At 46.0% G+C, this 14,400-nt stretch overlaps 1 long non-coding RNA gene across 1 annotated transcript; it reads right to left on the reverse strand.

Annotated features, from left to right (window-relative positions):
- Positions 1-303: 303 nt before the first annotated feature.
- On the reverse strand, positions 304-12,527 carry LOC120977537. Its single transcript, XR_005773920.1, has 4 exons — positions 12,429-12,527; positions 11,521-11,525; positions 11,178-11,185; positions 304-314 (listed from the first exon to the last, which is right to left on the reverse strand). It is a non-coding gene; the product is annotated as an uncharacterized LOC120977537 (long non-coding RNA).
- Positions 12,528-14,400: the final 1,873 nt, after the last annotated feature.

Consider the following 14,400-nt stretch of genomic DNA (forward strand, 5'->3'; position numbering starts at 1 on the left):
TGCAGGGTGTTAGGTAGTGTGATAGGAATTACTGTTTCTCTGCTGTCCATACATACATGCTACAGAAAGAGTGCTGTGATGTCACAACAATACTTCGTGCACGATTCAGTAATATCTACTGACCTGATAAAATGGGAAGTTGCATGTATTGCGCATCATTAGTGCCGATTTGCAAAATCTCGAAAATAATGACTGGAGATCACGAATTCTAGAATTCACAAATTTATTGCGAATAGTATGCAAAAAATTTGCGAAATATAGTGAAAAGGAATATTGCCTATGCCGCTCATCACTAAATATAAGCAGATCTGACTCTGCCAGTTTTTTGGGAAGTTTTTTCCCTACATTGTCCCCACACTAAATTGCCACTGTTGCCGCCACCTCCACCACCACCATTCACCTCAGATTTCTCCTCCTCCATTCCATCACCCTCATCCAGTTGCCAGGTCCTACCCAACACACAATCTTCATCAGAGTTCTCTCCCTCCCTGCAACTTTTATCAGACTCTGCTATACATTATGGTGAGTTCTTTGGCCCCTTCCCCATTTCCTGCTCTGTATTTGCCCTTATTGCCACGGTCGATTCCCCCACCACTAGTACTGTGGCTATGGGAACCACTATTACTACCACCAACTCAGCTATGCATGGGGTCCCCAGCCTCCTCCTAAACCTCCTTCTCAGAGCAGCCTAAAAGGTGACTTTAACTCAACTTCTTAAGGTCCCTTTAGATGGAAAAATTCAGCAGGGGATCATTCTTTCCTGACAATTGCCTGATAATCATTGAAGGAGACCACTGCATATAAATGCAGCAATCTCTGGGTGTAATGTACACAGTCACACAAAGTTTAGCAAATCTGTTGTCTGGAACTTAGAGGACCTTTTATCTGTTTTAATTATAGGAGCTAAATACCTGTACTGGCGGGTGGCTGATGCTGCCACCCGATGTGATTGGATAGAGGCACAGCCAGGGAGAAGGAGACACCTAATGAGAACCCCTGGCGTCTCCTCCTCCCTGTTCCGATGCTCAGTATTACCATACTGAGCGCAAGAACTTCAGGCGGGTGTAGCAGGGCGTAAGGGCGATGTTTAAAAAAAAAAAAAACTGGGTCGCAGCATCAGTACCCCGCAAGTACAGGTATTTAGCTCCTATAAGTAAAACAGATGGATGGTCCTCTTTAAAGACAAAGAGTTGCAATAAAATGTCCTTCCCTTTCCACAAACACATTGAAGACAGTGCTATTGACAATTTACTTTTGAAAAAGTGCAATATTGGCACCAGTAACAGATTTGGCCAACCTATAAGACAAAACTCAAATTGGGTGTATGAGATACACTGGGGTCTAGTATGATATACTGAGCCAACCAAGAAAAAAAAAACAATAACCCCATAGAAAATGAGAGAACACACATAAAATATATATGTAGTTTATTGAAACACAATACGATTACAATTATTATGACACAAAGGCACAAGGTAATGGGGGGTGGGGCGCCCCGTGTAGCGGGACCATAAACAGCCACCCTCACATATACCCGACTAACAGGGAGAAGGGGTCACAAACACTGGGTATAAAGCCGTATAGAGATGGGAGAGCCCAAAAAATTACCTATAGACATATGTGTGCTGCATGCATGTAAAGGGTCAATATGGTCACACATAGCAGACTTGCCCACCTTGGGTAACATGAATGGCCATCAGGAAAACCAGATAACCAAGTGATAATACAAGTGGGGGCGAAGCAAGAGTGCTATGTGTAAGCAGTATCACTGAAATAACAAACTAGCCATGCATGAAACAAAACATTAGTTACCCATGGTATGCTGGAACCCAAGGTCTGTGACCAGAGCTGCACCTCAACGTGTGTTTCGCTGAGATTTGGGCCTGATGTCTTCTGTGTGTTCAAAAATGCTAATTCTGAAAACACCTTTCTCTACTGTCAAAGTTGTCAACTTGCCAACTTGCCATACTATGAGCTTATTTCCCCCTCCAAATCAACACTTAAATAGAGATGTAGCGAACATAAAATTTTCAGTTCGCAAGCGCCGATTGCGAATTTTCGCAAATGTTCGTGAACGGGCGAACCACCATAGACTTCAATAGGCAGGCGAATTTTAAAACCCACAGGGACTCTTTCTGGCCACAATAGTGATGGAAAAGTTGTTTCAAGGGGACTAACACCTGGACTGTGGCATGCCGGAGGGGGATCCATGGCAAAACTCCCATGGAAAATTATGTAGTTGACGCAGAGTCGGGTTTTAATCCATAAAGGGCATAAATCACCTAACATTCCTAAAATGTTTGGAATAATGTGCTTTAAAACATCAGGTAGTGTAAGGGTTACACCCGCTTCACAGTGACAGACCAAACTATGACAGACCAAACTCCCCGTTTAACGCACCGCAAACAGTCCATTTGCACAACCACAAACTCCCCATTTGCACAAGGTTGGATACCAAGCTAGCCATGTCCCGTTCCTTGTCCTCACTGACGTCATTGAAGGTCTCTTCCTCCACCCAGCCACGTACAACACCAAGGGTCCCCGAAAGGTGACAACAAGCCCCCTGGGACGCCTGCTGTGGTTGGTCTTCCACCTCCTCAAAGCCACCTTCCTCCTCTGACTCCAGGTCCAGCAATCGACGACGACAAGGCTGCTTCTGGTGGTGATGGTGACCACAACTCTTTCTCTTCATGCTCATCTACGGCCTGATCTTCGCAGGGCATGCTCCAGAAAAAACGCATATGGGATGAGGTCGATGATGTTGCCTTGGGTTTGACTGACCAGGTTTTTCACCTCCGCAAAAGGACGCATGAGCCTACAGCCATTGTGCATGAGCGTTCAGTAACGCGGCCAAAAAATACCCAGCTCCGCAGAGGCTGTCCTCTTTTTTTTTAATTAAAAAAAATCTGTTCTTAACAGTTTAATCTCTGTTTTGTCCCCTATCAGGAGCCGGTGTATGGAAAAGATTTTAGGAACCGGGAGATGGAAAAAGATGCTTGGTCGGTCCTCTTACTTCCAATTTGGGGCACTGCGCGTACGGCTTGCAATGTACTGTGCCACCAGATATGAGTGGTGTGTTTAAGTAGTACTATTTCTATCAGTTTAATCCCTGTTACGTCCCCTATCAGGGGACGTGTATGGAATAGATTTTAGGAACCGGGAGATGGAAAAAGATGCTTGGTCGGTCCTCCTACTTCCAATTTGGGGCACTGCGCGTGCGCCGTGTTATGTACTGTGCAATCCCAATATGAGTGGTATGTTAAGTAGTACTATTCCTATCAGTTTAATCCCTGTTACGTCCGCTATCAGGGGACGTGTATGGAATAGATTTTAGGAACCGGGAGATGGAAAAAGATGCTTGGTCGGTCGTCCTACTTCCAATTTGGGGCACTGCGCGTGCGCCGTGCAATGTACTGTGCTACCAGATATGAGTGGTGTGTTAAGTAGTACTATTCCTATCAGTTTAATCCCTGTTACGTCCCCTATCAGGGGCCGGTCTATGGAATAGATTTTAGGAACCGGGAGATGGAAAAAGATGCTTGGTCGGTCCTCCTACTTCCAATTTGGGGCACTGCGCGTGCGCTGTGCAATGTACTGTGCCACCAGATATGAGTGGTGTGTTAAGTAGTACTATTCCTATCAGTTTAATCCCTGTTACGTCCCCTATTATTATTATTATTATTATTATTATTATTAATATTATAAGGTGTGTTAAGTAGTACTATTCATATCAGTTTAATCCCTGTTACGTCCCCTATCAGGGGCCGGTCTATGGAATAGATTTTAGACAACCGCAAAGAGTTATCAATAGTTGACACACTCATGACATAAATTTTATTCCTCTATGCGTCAATCTTGGTGCAGTGATCACTGTGCTCGTGCGCACGTTTGGGAGATTGCAGGATATGGGGTTTTTTAAAAGCCTATGGTCGTGCTGAGGTAGTTCAGTGACAGTAAAGTGACCCAGAAAACAATGATTCTGCAGTGTGGGCCCATTGTTGGCCTAGTAGGCTTTAATGATCACCTTAGATAATCACAAAGAAAATTAATGTTTTTTCTATGCAAAGTTATCCAGCTGATCGCTTTTGGTCTGTTCACAATGAAGCAACGACCTTATCATCTGGGGTGTGCCAACATTGCAATTGCCAACACACTCATAGAGGTGGTCGCTTCAGTGTGATACGCAAGCCCCTTCACCACAACAAGGTAACGATCACGAAGGGGAATTGACACATGTATGTGCCTTTTTTTTTGTTTTGTTTTTGCAGCCACAGTGCAGCACCAGAGGCCAGAAAAATTAGGCATGTACACATGCCTGAAAAATTAGGTATTGTTGCTGAAAAATTTATGTTTTCCAGGCAGAAAGTGCACTAAAACATTGCGGCTTGAACCCTAGTTGGTGGCGGATAAGTCACGCAAGTCATCCGGCATGCAGAGATAAAATACAGAAGCGTGTGGACCATTTTTAGCCCAAGGCATCTCATCTCATCACCAGGCCTTTATTAGTCAAATGTAGTGCCCACTGTCAGTCCCTTCGGGATCCATGCCTCATTCATCTTAATAAAGGTGAGGTAATCTACAGTCATGGCCAAAAGTTTTGAGAATGACAAAAATATTAGTTTTCACAAAGTTTGCTGCTAAACTGCTTTTAGATCTTTGTTTCAGTTGTTTCTGTGATGTAGTGAAATATAATTACACGCACTTCATACGTTTCAAAGGCTTTTATCGACAATTACATGACATTTATGCAAAGAGTCAGTATTTGCAGTGTTGGCCCTTCTTTTTCAGGATCTCTGCAATTCGACTGGGCATGCTCTCAATCAACTTCTGGGCCAATTCCTGACTGATAGCAACCCATTCTTTCATAATCACTTCTTGGAGTTTGTCAGAATTAGTGGGTTTTTGTTTGTCCACCCGCCTCTTGAGGATTGACCACAAGTTCTCAATGGGATTAAGATCTGGGGAGTTTCCAGGCCATGGACCCAAAATGTCAATGTTTTGGTACCCGAGCCACTTAGTTATCACTTTTGCCTTATGGCACGGTGCTCCATCGTGCTGGAAAATGCATTGTTCTTCACCAAACTGTTGTTGGATTGTTGGAAGAAGTTGCTGTTAAAGGGTGTTTTGGAACCATTCTTTATTCATGGCAGTGTTTTTGGGCAAAATTGTGAGTGAGCCCACTCCCTTGGATGAGAAGCAACCCCACACATGAATGGTCTCAGGATGCTTTACTGTTGGCATGACACAGGACTGATGGTAGCGCTCACCTTTTCTTCTCCGGACAAGCCTTTTTCCAGATGCCCCAAACAATCGGAAAGAGGCTTTATCGGAGAATATGACTTTGCCCCAGTCCTCAGCAGTCCATTCACCAAACTTTCTGCAGAAGATTAATCTGTCCCTGATGTTTTTTTTTGGAGAGAAGTGGCTTCTTTGCTGCCCTTCTTGACACCAGGCCATCTTCCAAAAGTCTTCGCCTCACTGTGCATGTAGATGCGCTCACACCTGCCTGCCGCCATTCCTGAGCAAGCTCTGCACTGGTGGCACTCCGATCCCGCAGCTGAATCCTCTTTAGGAGACGATCCTGGCGCTTGCTGGACTTTCTTGGACGCCCTGAAGCCTTCTTAACAAGAATTGAACCTCTTTCTTTGAAGTTCTTGATGATCCTATAAATTGTTGATTGAGGTGCAATCTTAGTAGCTACAATATCCTTGCCTGTGAAGCCATTTTTATGCAACGCAATGATGGCTGCACATGTTTCTTTGCAGGTCACCATGGTTAACAATGGAAGAACAATGATTTCAAGCATCACCCTCCTTTTAACAGGTCAAGTCTGCCATTTTAACCCAATCAGCCTGACATAATGATCTCCAGCCTTGTGCTCGTCAACATTCTCACCTGAGTTAACAAGACGATTACTGAAATGATCTCAGCTGGTCCTTTAATGACAGCAATGAAAGGTTTTTTGGGATTAAGTTAATTTTCATGGCAAAGAAGGACTATACAATTCATCTGATCACTCTTCATAACATTCTGGAGTATATGCAAATTGCTATTATAAAAACTTAAGCAGCAACTTTTCCAATTTTCAATATTTATGTAATTCTCAAAACTTTTGCCCACGACTGTAGACTTTTTTGACCTAGGCGACTTCTCTTCTCAGTGACAATACCTCCTGCTGCACTGAAGGTCCTTTCTGACAGGACACTTGAAGTGGGGCAGGCCAGATGTTCTATCGCAAATTGGGTAGCTCAGGCCACAGGTCAAGCCTGCACACCCAGTAGTCAAGTGGTTCATCACTCCTCAGAGTGTTGATATCTGCAGTTAAGCCGAGATAGTCTGCTACCTGTCGGTCGATTCTTTCTCTGAGGGTGGACCCCGAAGGGCTGTGGCGATGCGTAGGACTTAAAAAGCTCTGCATGTCCTCAGTCAACAACACGTCTGTAAAGCGCCCTGTCCTTGCCGGCGTGGTCGTGGTAGGAGGAGGATTACTTTCACCTCTTCCCCTGTTAGATTCCCATTGTGCTGTGACATCACTCTTGTGCTGTGACATCACCCTTATACGCTGTGTAAAGCATACTTTTTAATTTATTTTAGAACTGCTGCATCCTTTGCGGTAATTCGGTAACATTTCAGGCACTTTCTGCTTATACTGGGGGTCTAGTAGAATGGCCATCCAGTGCAGGTCGTTCTCCTTCAGCCTTTTTATACGAGGGTCCTTCAACAGGCTGACAGCATGAAAGACCCCATTTGCACAAGGTTGGATGCCGAGCTACTCATGTCCCGTTCCTCGTCCACAGTGATCTCACTGAAAGTCTGTTCTTCCCCCCAGCCACGTACAACACCACGGGTACCAGATAGGTGACAACGAGCACCCTGGGATGACTGCTGTGGTTGGTCTTCCTCCTCCTCCTCAAAGCCACATTCCTCCTCTGACTCCTCTTCCTCAGACTCCTCTTCCAGCGTTGCTGCAGGTCCAGCAAGCGATGCTGATAAGGCTGTTTCTGGTGGTGATGGTGACCACAACTCTTCCTCTTCCTCTTCACGCTCATCTACGGCCTGATCCAGCACTCTTCGCAGGGCACGCTCCAGGGAGAAAACAAATGGGATGATGTCGCTGATGGTGCCTTCGGTGCGACTGACTAGGTTTGTCACCTCCTCAAAAGGACGCATGAGCCTACAGGCATTGCACATGAGCGTCCAGTAACGTGGCTAAAAAATTCCTAGCTCCGCAGAGGTTGTCCTAGCACCCCGGTCATACAAATACTCGTTGACGGCTTTTTCTTGTTGGAGCAGGCGGTCGAACATTAGGAGTGTTGAATTCCAACGTGTTGGGCTGTCGCAAATCAAGCGCCTCACTGGCATGTTGTTTCGCCGCTGAAATGGCCACACACCTTCCTGGCCTGCTTGAGGACGTCCTGTAAGCCTGGGTACTTATGCACAAAGCGTTGTACAATCAGATTCAACACATGTGCCATGTACGGCACATGTGTCAACTTGCCCAAATTCAATGCCGCCAACAAATTGCTTCCGTTGTCACACACCACTTTGCCGATCTCCAGTTGGTGCGGAGTCAGCCACTGATCCACCTGTGCGTTCAGGGCGGACAGGAGTGCTGGTCCGGTGTGACTCTCTGCTTTCAGGCAAGTCAACCCCAAGACGGCGTGACACTGTCGTATCCGGGATGTGGAATAGCCCCTGGGGAGCTGGGGGGGTGCCGTTGATGTGGAGCAAGACGCAGCAGCAGAAGAGGACTCAGCCAAGGAGGTTATGGAAGAGGATGGAGTAGGAGGAGTAGAGGAGGTGGCAGCAGGCCTGCCTGCAAGTCATGGCGGTGTCACCAACTCCTCTGCAGAGCCACGCTTGGTAGCCGTCAGCAGGTTTACCCAATGCGCAGTGTAGGTGATATACCTGCCCTGACTGTGCTTTGCAGACCAGGTATCAGTGGTCAGATGGACCCTTGCCCCAACACTGTGTGCCAGACATGCCATGACTTGCTTTTGCACAATCGAGTACAGGTTGGGGATTGCCTTTTGTGCAAAGAAATTTCGGCCGGGTACCTTCCACTGCGGTGTCTCAATAACTACAAATTTTTTGAAGGCCTCAGACTCCACCAGCTTGTATGGTAAAAGCTGACGGGCTAAGAGTTCCGACAAGCCAGCTGTCAGACGCGGGGCAAGGGGGTGACTTTGTGACATTGGCTTCTTACGCTCAAACATTTCCTTGACAGACACCTGACTGTGGGCAGATGAGCAGGAACTGCTCAAGGCGAGAGACGGATTGGCGGATAGTTGAGAGGGAGCAAGGAGGACAGCAGTGCTGATCTCTGCAATGACGTCATTCTGGTGGTGGCAACAGCATGCGTTGATTGGCGTGCTGTCTGGCTGACCCCGGGTGCCAATGCATGCTGTCTGACTGTGCCACTAGCTCCTTGCGACCACCTCCCCTTGCTTCCAACTCGTCTCCTCCTCCTCCTCTCTGTCTCCCCATCTGAACTTTCCCCCTGTTCTTCTTCTCTTCGAGCGGGCACCCACGTGACATCCACGGACACATCGTCATCATCAACCGCTTCACTTGTGTCTGACAACTCAGCAAAGGAAGCAGCAGCGGGTACAACATCATCATCATCACACCGTACGTCCATCTGTGTAATGCTGCCTGACTGAGACATATCCCTGTTATCTACATCCTCTGTCAATAATGGTTGCGCATCACTCATTTCTTCCAACTGATGTGTAAATAACTCCTCTGACAGATCAAGTGAAGCAGCTGTGGTGCTAGTGTTGGTGGTGGCAGCAGGCGGGCGAGTGGTAACTTGAGAGGTGCCCGAAGCTGAGCTGGAGGAGGATGGTGCGTCAAGGTTCCGAGTGGAAGCTGTAGAAGATTGGGTGTCCTGTGTTAGCCAGTCAACTAAGTCCTCAGAACTTTTCGCGTACTGGGCATTATTCTAGGGCCAAAGGGAATCACAGCACCACGACCACGACGGCCTCTGCGGGGTGGCCTGCCTCTGCCTGTAATTTTCTTTCCGATTAGTGGTACTATGCGTGCAAGCTACTGTGACACCAGATATGAGTGGCACTGTGCACTGGCAGAAGTTGGCAGAGTAGACGCTGTAGGCCTGACACAGGCAACCAAAAATAGTAAAACTGCGGCACTTTCTTGTCTCATTAATTTCTTTATTCCATCAAATCCATGCGACGTTTCGACCTGAACGGTCTTTTTCAAGCGGCTTGAAAAAGACCGTTCAGGTCGAAACGTCGCATGGATTTGATGGAATAAAGAAATTAATGAGACAAGAGAGTGCTGCGGCTTTACTATTTTTGGTTGCCTGCTTGGAGGGACGCTACAGACTGGCGTTCAACACCGCGTGCACCACCACTTTAAGGCCAGTATACCCTCTAGTGCTGCTGCACCTTCTATCTTATGTAGGCCTGACACACGCTTGCAGAAAACTAACTGCTATTCAATCTATTACAGTAAAAAAAAAAAAAAAAAATTTATGTAGTCTACTGTGACACCAGATATGAGTTGCGCTGGTGACACTATGCACTTGCAGGGCCTGAAACACACATGCGTGCAGGCAATTGACTGCTATTATTTCACAGTCAAAATAGTTTTTTGTTTTTTTTATGCAATCTACTGTGACACCAGATGTGCTGTTCCAGCCTTTATTCTCGTATTCTACAATTATTGTGTTTGCATTATATTATCATTTACTATGTTGTGTAACGCTGCCACCCTGTGGTTATTCTTATAATGCATCTTATAGTGTGTTATGTAAATTTCTATTGCATTGCTCTCCTCCCTCTTTTGTGACATCACATCCTCTGTAAGGTCCTTCGTACTTCCTCTTTGTGGCAGACCTTCAACCTGGTGAGAGCTATTCTTTTTGACCTCTAATATCCTCCCAGCATACCCTCATTTCCCTGCATTTGTTTTCAAGGCAAATCAATAAATGATCAAAGCTTCACCATTGTATTCTCCTCACTGGATCATCACATGCAACTGGTGCCTATATCTGGAGATATTAGTGAGTTCAGCTATCTACCATTGCTTGTACAGGGGCTATCACTCACAACCAATCAGGGGATAATCTCTAACGTACATCTGTGGCAGAATAGTCAAAAAGAAGCTTAAATCTACAGTCTTGCATGTCTACACACAGTCTGCCAGCGAGCTTAGAGCCGTCCGCCATCTTACACGCACGTGGCTGCATAAGCACAGTGCACAAGCTGGAATACCCTCTTAAAGAGACAGTACCGCTTAAATAGGAATAACATGTCCACAAGAAGCTTAGTGGATCTCTCAGTAACTGAACATACAGAAAGTCACCCTGCTCCCAAAAACTCAGATATGCAGGAAGCAGAGTTCATGTTAACTGAAGAACAAGCAGTACAATCTAAACGTGTTATCAAGCCAACACAAAAGATTAGAGAGAACTTTGAGACGACCAAAGAAGAGTTCAGTGACAATTTAAACGATTTATGGCAGAGAACTGAACACTATATAGCAGCTCTTTTACGATATAACATCGACCCAACAAAGTTAACCACAACGTTGAATCGTTTAACTAACTCCTATGTCCACTATCAACGACTCTCTGCTAAGTACATCACTTTCCTGAGCGACTCTGATTTTGACGAAGCCTCAGAGGAGCTGTGTGAGCGAAAGAATCTCCTTGAAGAGAAGGATGCCCTAGTACAAGATGCTAAGAGCAAGGCAGAACTCCGCATCGCACATTTACAGGAGACGAGATCTCATCGATCAACTTCAAGTAAACATACCCTTTCATCTTCCAAAACCTCTCGTTCCGGAAGGTCAGCCTTGCATGACAAGCTTATAGAAGTCCGGGCAGAAGCAGAGGAAGCTAGCGTAAGAAGTTCCTTTGCTAAGAAGGAGGCGGAGATTACGAAGAAGAAAGCAGAAATGGAGGCTAAGAAAGCAGAAATGGAGGCTAAGAAAGCAGAAATGGAGGCTAAGATAGCAGAAATGGAGGCTTAGACAGAAGCCCAGCTAAAGATCCTCCAGACAGAAAGGGAAGAAGCAGCTACCTTAGCTAAACTAAAGGTCCTCGAGCAAGCATTAGGCCAAGGTACCGGCCCAGACTGTTTTGTTCCAGGAGAAGAGGAAGACCCAGCCGACCGCACTGCCAGGTATGTTCTAAGGCAACCATTGCCTACTCCTCCTGCTAAATCGCATGCACCAATGCCACTTCTAGCTCACCAACTGGGCGAACCTACAGAGTACCAGAAATCATCACAGCCCAGTAATAAGGTAATATCTAGCACCAAGCAGGCTGATCATCCAGAGACTAAACCGCAGCTTAATCCTTATGCCACATCATTCCATCCTGATCAATCTCAACCTTATCTGCCAGAGCCCCTACATGCTCTAGAGACACCACAATGCAATACCGCAATATGGAATGAGAGATCAGACATGTCAGTCTTTGCCAGATACATGATGCGCAGGGAGCTGATTAACATTAGTCTCTCAAGGTTTGATGACCGTGCCGAAAACTACAGGGCCTGGAAATCGACCTTTAAAGCAGTAATCGGTGACATAAACCTCACTGCCATGGAGGAACTTGACTTGCTCATCAAATGGTTAGGCCCAGAATCTGCAGAACGCATAAAGACATTAAGAGTGGTTCATGCAGGCCACTCAAAGGAAGGTCTCGCTGCAGCATGGGAGAGACTTGAACAGACCTATGGCAGTCCAGAAGCTATAGAAAGTGCCTTATTCAGGAGACTTCAAGCCTTCCCAAGGATAACTGGCAAAGACAATCGCAAACTCCAGGATCTGAGCGACCTACTAAAAGAACTTGAATTGGCAAAAATGGACCCACGTCTGCCAGGACTGAGTTACCTTGATACCGCACATGGCGTCAATCCAATAGTGTCGAAACTACCACATGGCATGCAAGAGAAATGGGCAGACCAGGGCTCCAGATACAAGAGAGAACACAATGTGTCCTTTCCCTCTTTCTCTTATTTTACCAGATTCATCAGTGACCAAGCTCGAAAGAAGAATGACCCCAGCTTTGACTTCACTGAATCCACTCTACCTGCTTCATCCTCATGTTCAAGGTATGACAACACCACAAATAAACGTAGAGACTTAAGGGGGACAGTATCCGTTAGGAAAACCAATGTTCCAATCATTTCAACCTGCACTACTAGGAAGGAATACCCTGTCCTCAAAGAAAAGGACCCTAACCGCATGTGCCCCATCCATAAAAGACCTCATCCTTTAAAGGAGTGTCGTGGGCTCAGGGCAAAGACCTTGCAAGAACGCAGAGAGATACTCAAAGAGCTTGGAGTGTGTTACAAGTGTTGTGCCTTATCTAATCATATGGCGAAAGACTGTAAGGTTATTATCAAGTGTGCAGAATGCAACAGTGACAAGCACGTTACAGCAATGCATCCTACCTTGCCTTCAGACAACGCACCATCTCAAGCTGCAACCAATGCCGTCGCACTTCATGGCGGGGAGCCACCGGCTCAAGAATTAGCTACAACTACTATTTCCTCTTCCTGTATGGCGATATGTGGAAAGGGGGCTGATTCTAAGTGCTGGGCAAAGGTGTGTTTGGTCAACGTCTACCCAGAAGGGCAATTTGAAAGAGCCATCAGAATGTACGCAATTATTGATGAACAAAGCAATAGGTCTCTGGCAAAACCTAAATTCTTTGAGATTTTCGGCATAGCAGGAGAAGCAACACCATATACACTCAACACTTGTTTTGGTCGTGTAGAGACTTATGGCAGAAGAGCCACTGGATACCTTATCTCCTCCATAAAAGGGAACGTTCATATACCCTTGCCAACGTTATTTGAATGCGACCAAATACCAGATGAAAGAGATGAAATTCCTACTCCAGAAGCTGCATATCATCATTCCCACTTGAAACATATAGCTAGTGAGATCCTCCCTATGGACATGAATGCTGACATCCTACTTCTGCTCGGGAGAGACATTCTGAGGGTCCACAAGGTGCGTCAACAATGCAACGGTCCTGATAATGCCCCATATGCACAGAGACTCGATTTAGGCTGGGTAATCGTGGGCGATGTATGTATAAATAAGAGCCACAAACCATCTCAAGTGAACTCCTTCAAAACCTTTGTGCTCAACAATGGTCGCACATCTCATTTTAAGCCATGTGTTCATCATTATGAGGTGAAGGAAAGGCTTTCTAACCTCTTAAAGACACCAGACATCATTCCTACCAGTTATGACAACTTAGGAAAAACTGTGTTTTGTACAACACCAGACGACGATAAACTGGCCTTGTCCATGGATGACAAAGAGTTTATTAAAATAATGGACGATGAATTCTTCAAAGATGCATCTAACCACTGGGTTGCACCTTTACCTTTCCGTGCTGTAAGAGCCAGACTTCCTGACAATCGGGAACAAGCACTCTCCAGATTCATCTCCTTGCAACGTACGTTAAAAAACAAACCAGAAATGAAAAGTCATTTTGTGGCCTTCATGGAAAAAATATTTCGCAATGATCATGCAGAGCTGGCTCCACCCTTACAAGAGCATGAAGAATGCTGGTACCTTCCATCCTTTGGGGTATATCACCCACGGAAGCCAAACCAAATAAGAGTGGTATTCGATTCAAGTGCCAAACATAACGGCGTATCTCTGAACGACGTCCTTCTCACTGGTCCGAACCTGACCAATAATCTGGTGGGAGTGCTCATGAGATTCAGAAAGGAGCCAGTAGCCATTACTGCTGACATTGAACAAATGTTCCATTGCTTTATCGTGCGGCAAGATCATAGAAACTACCTCAGGTTTCTTTGGCATAGAGACAATGACACCAGCAAAGAAATGGTTGAATGCCGCATGAAGGTGCACGTGTTTGGTAACAGTCCTTCACCTGCTGTTGCTACATATGGCCTACGTAGGGCTGCCTTAGATGGTGAGTCAGAATTTGGGGAACATGCCAGAAACTTTGTCGTGAGAGACTTCTATGTGGACGACGCACTCAAATCCTTCCCTACAGCGGAGGAGGCCATAGATCTGCTCAAAAGGACACAAGATTGCGCCACCAGACCGGCATCTGGAAGAGTCTCTGCAACTTCTTCTTGGTTGACAGGTCCAGAGTTTCTGCTGAACCAGAATGAAGAAACTCCTATCCAAGACGTCTTCAGTCTCCAGGACCCTCATGAAGATCCAGAGATGCGGCCTGAAGTTAGTACCTTCGTCACCAAGTCTGAAAGGAGCGCTGGCTTGGGCTGTCATCGCTTTGAACGCTTCTCTAGATGGTCAAGACTCATTCACATCATTGCAAGGTTAGTCCACATTGTTCATTGTTTTCATGCTGAGGAGCATAACACTGACTGTCGCAGTTGGCACCTGTGCCATAAACCTCTAAAGGCAGAAGAC

This window comes from Bufo bufo, chromosome 8, assembly GCF_905171765.1.
Source record: "Bufo bufo chromosome 8, aBufBuf1.1, whole genome shotgun sequence".
Classification (NCBI taxonomy): domain Eukaryota; kingdom Metazoa; phylum Chordata; class Amphibia; order Anura; family Bufonidae; genus Bufo; species Bufo bufo.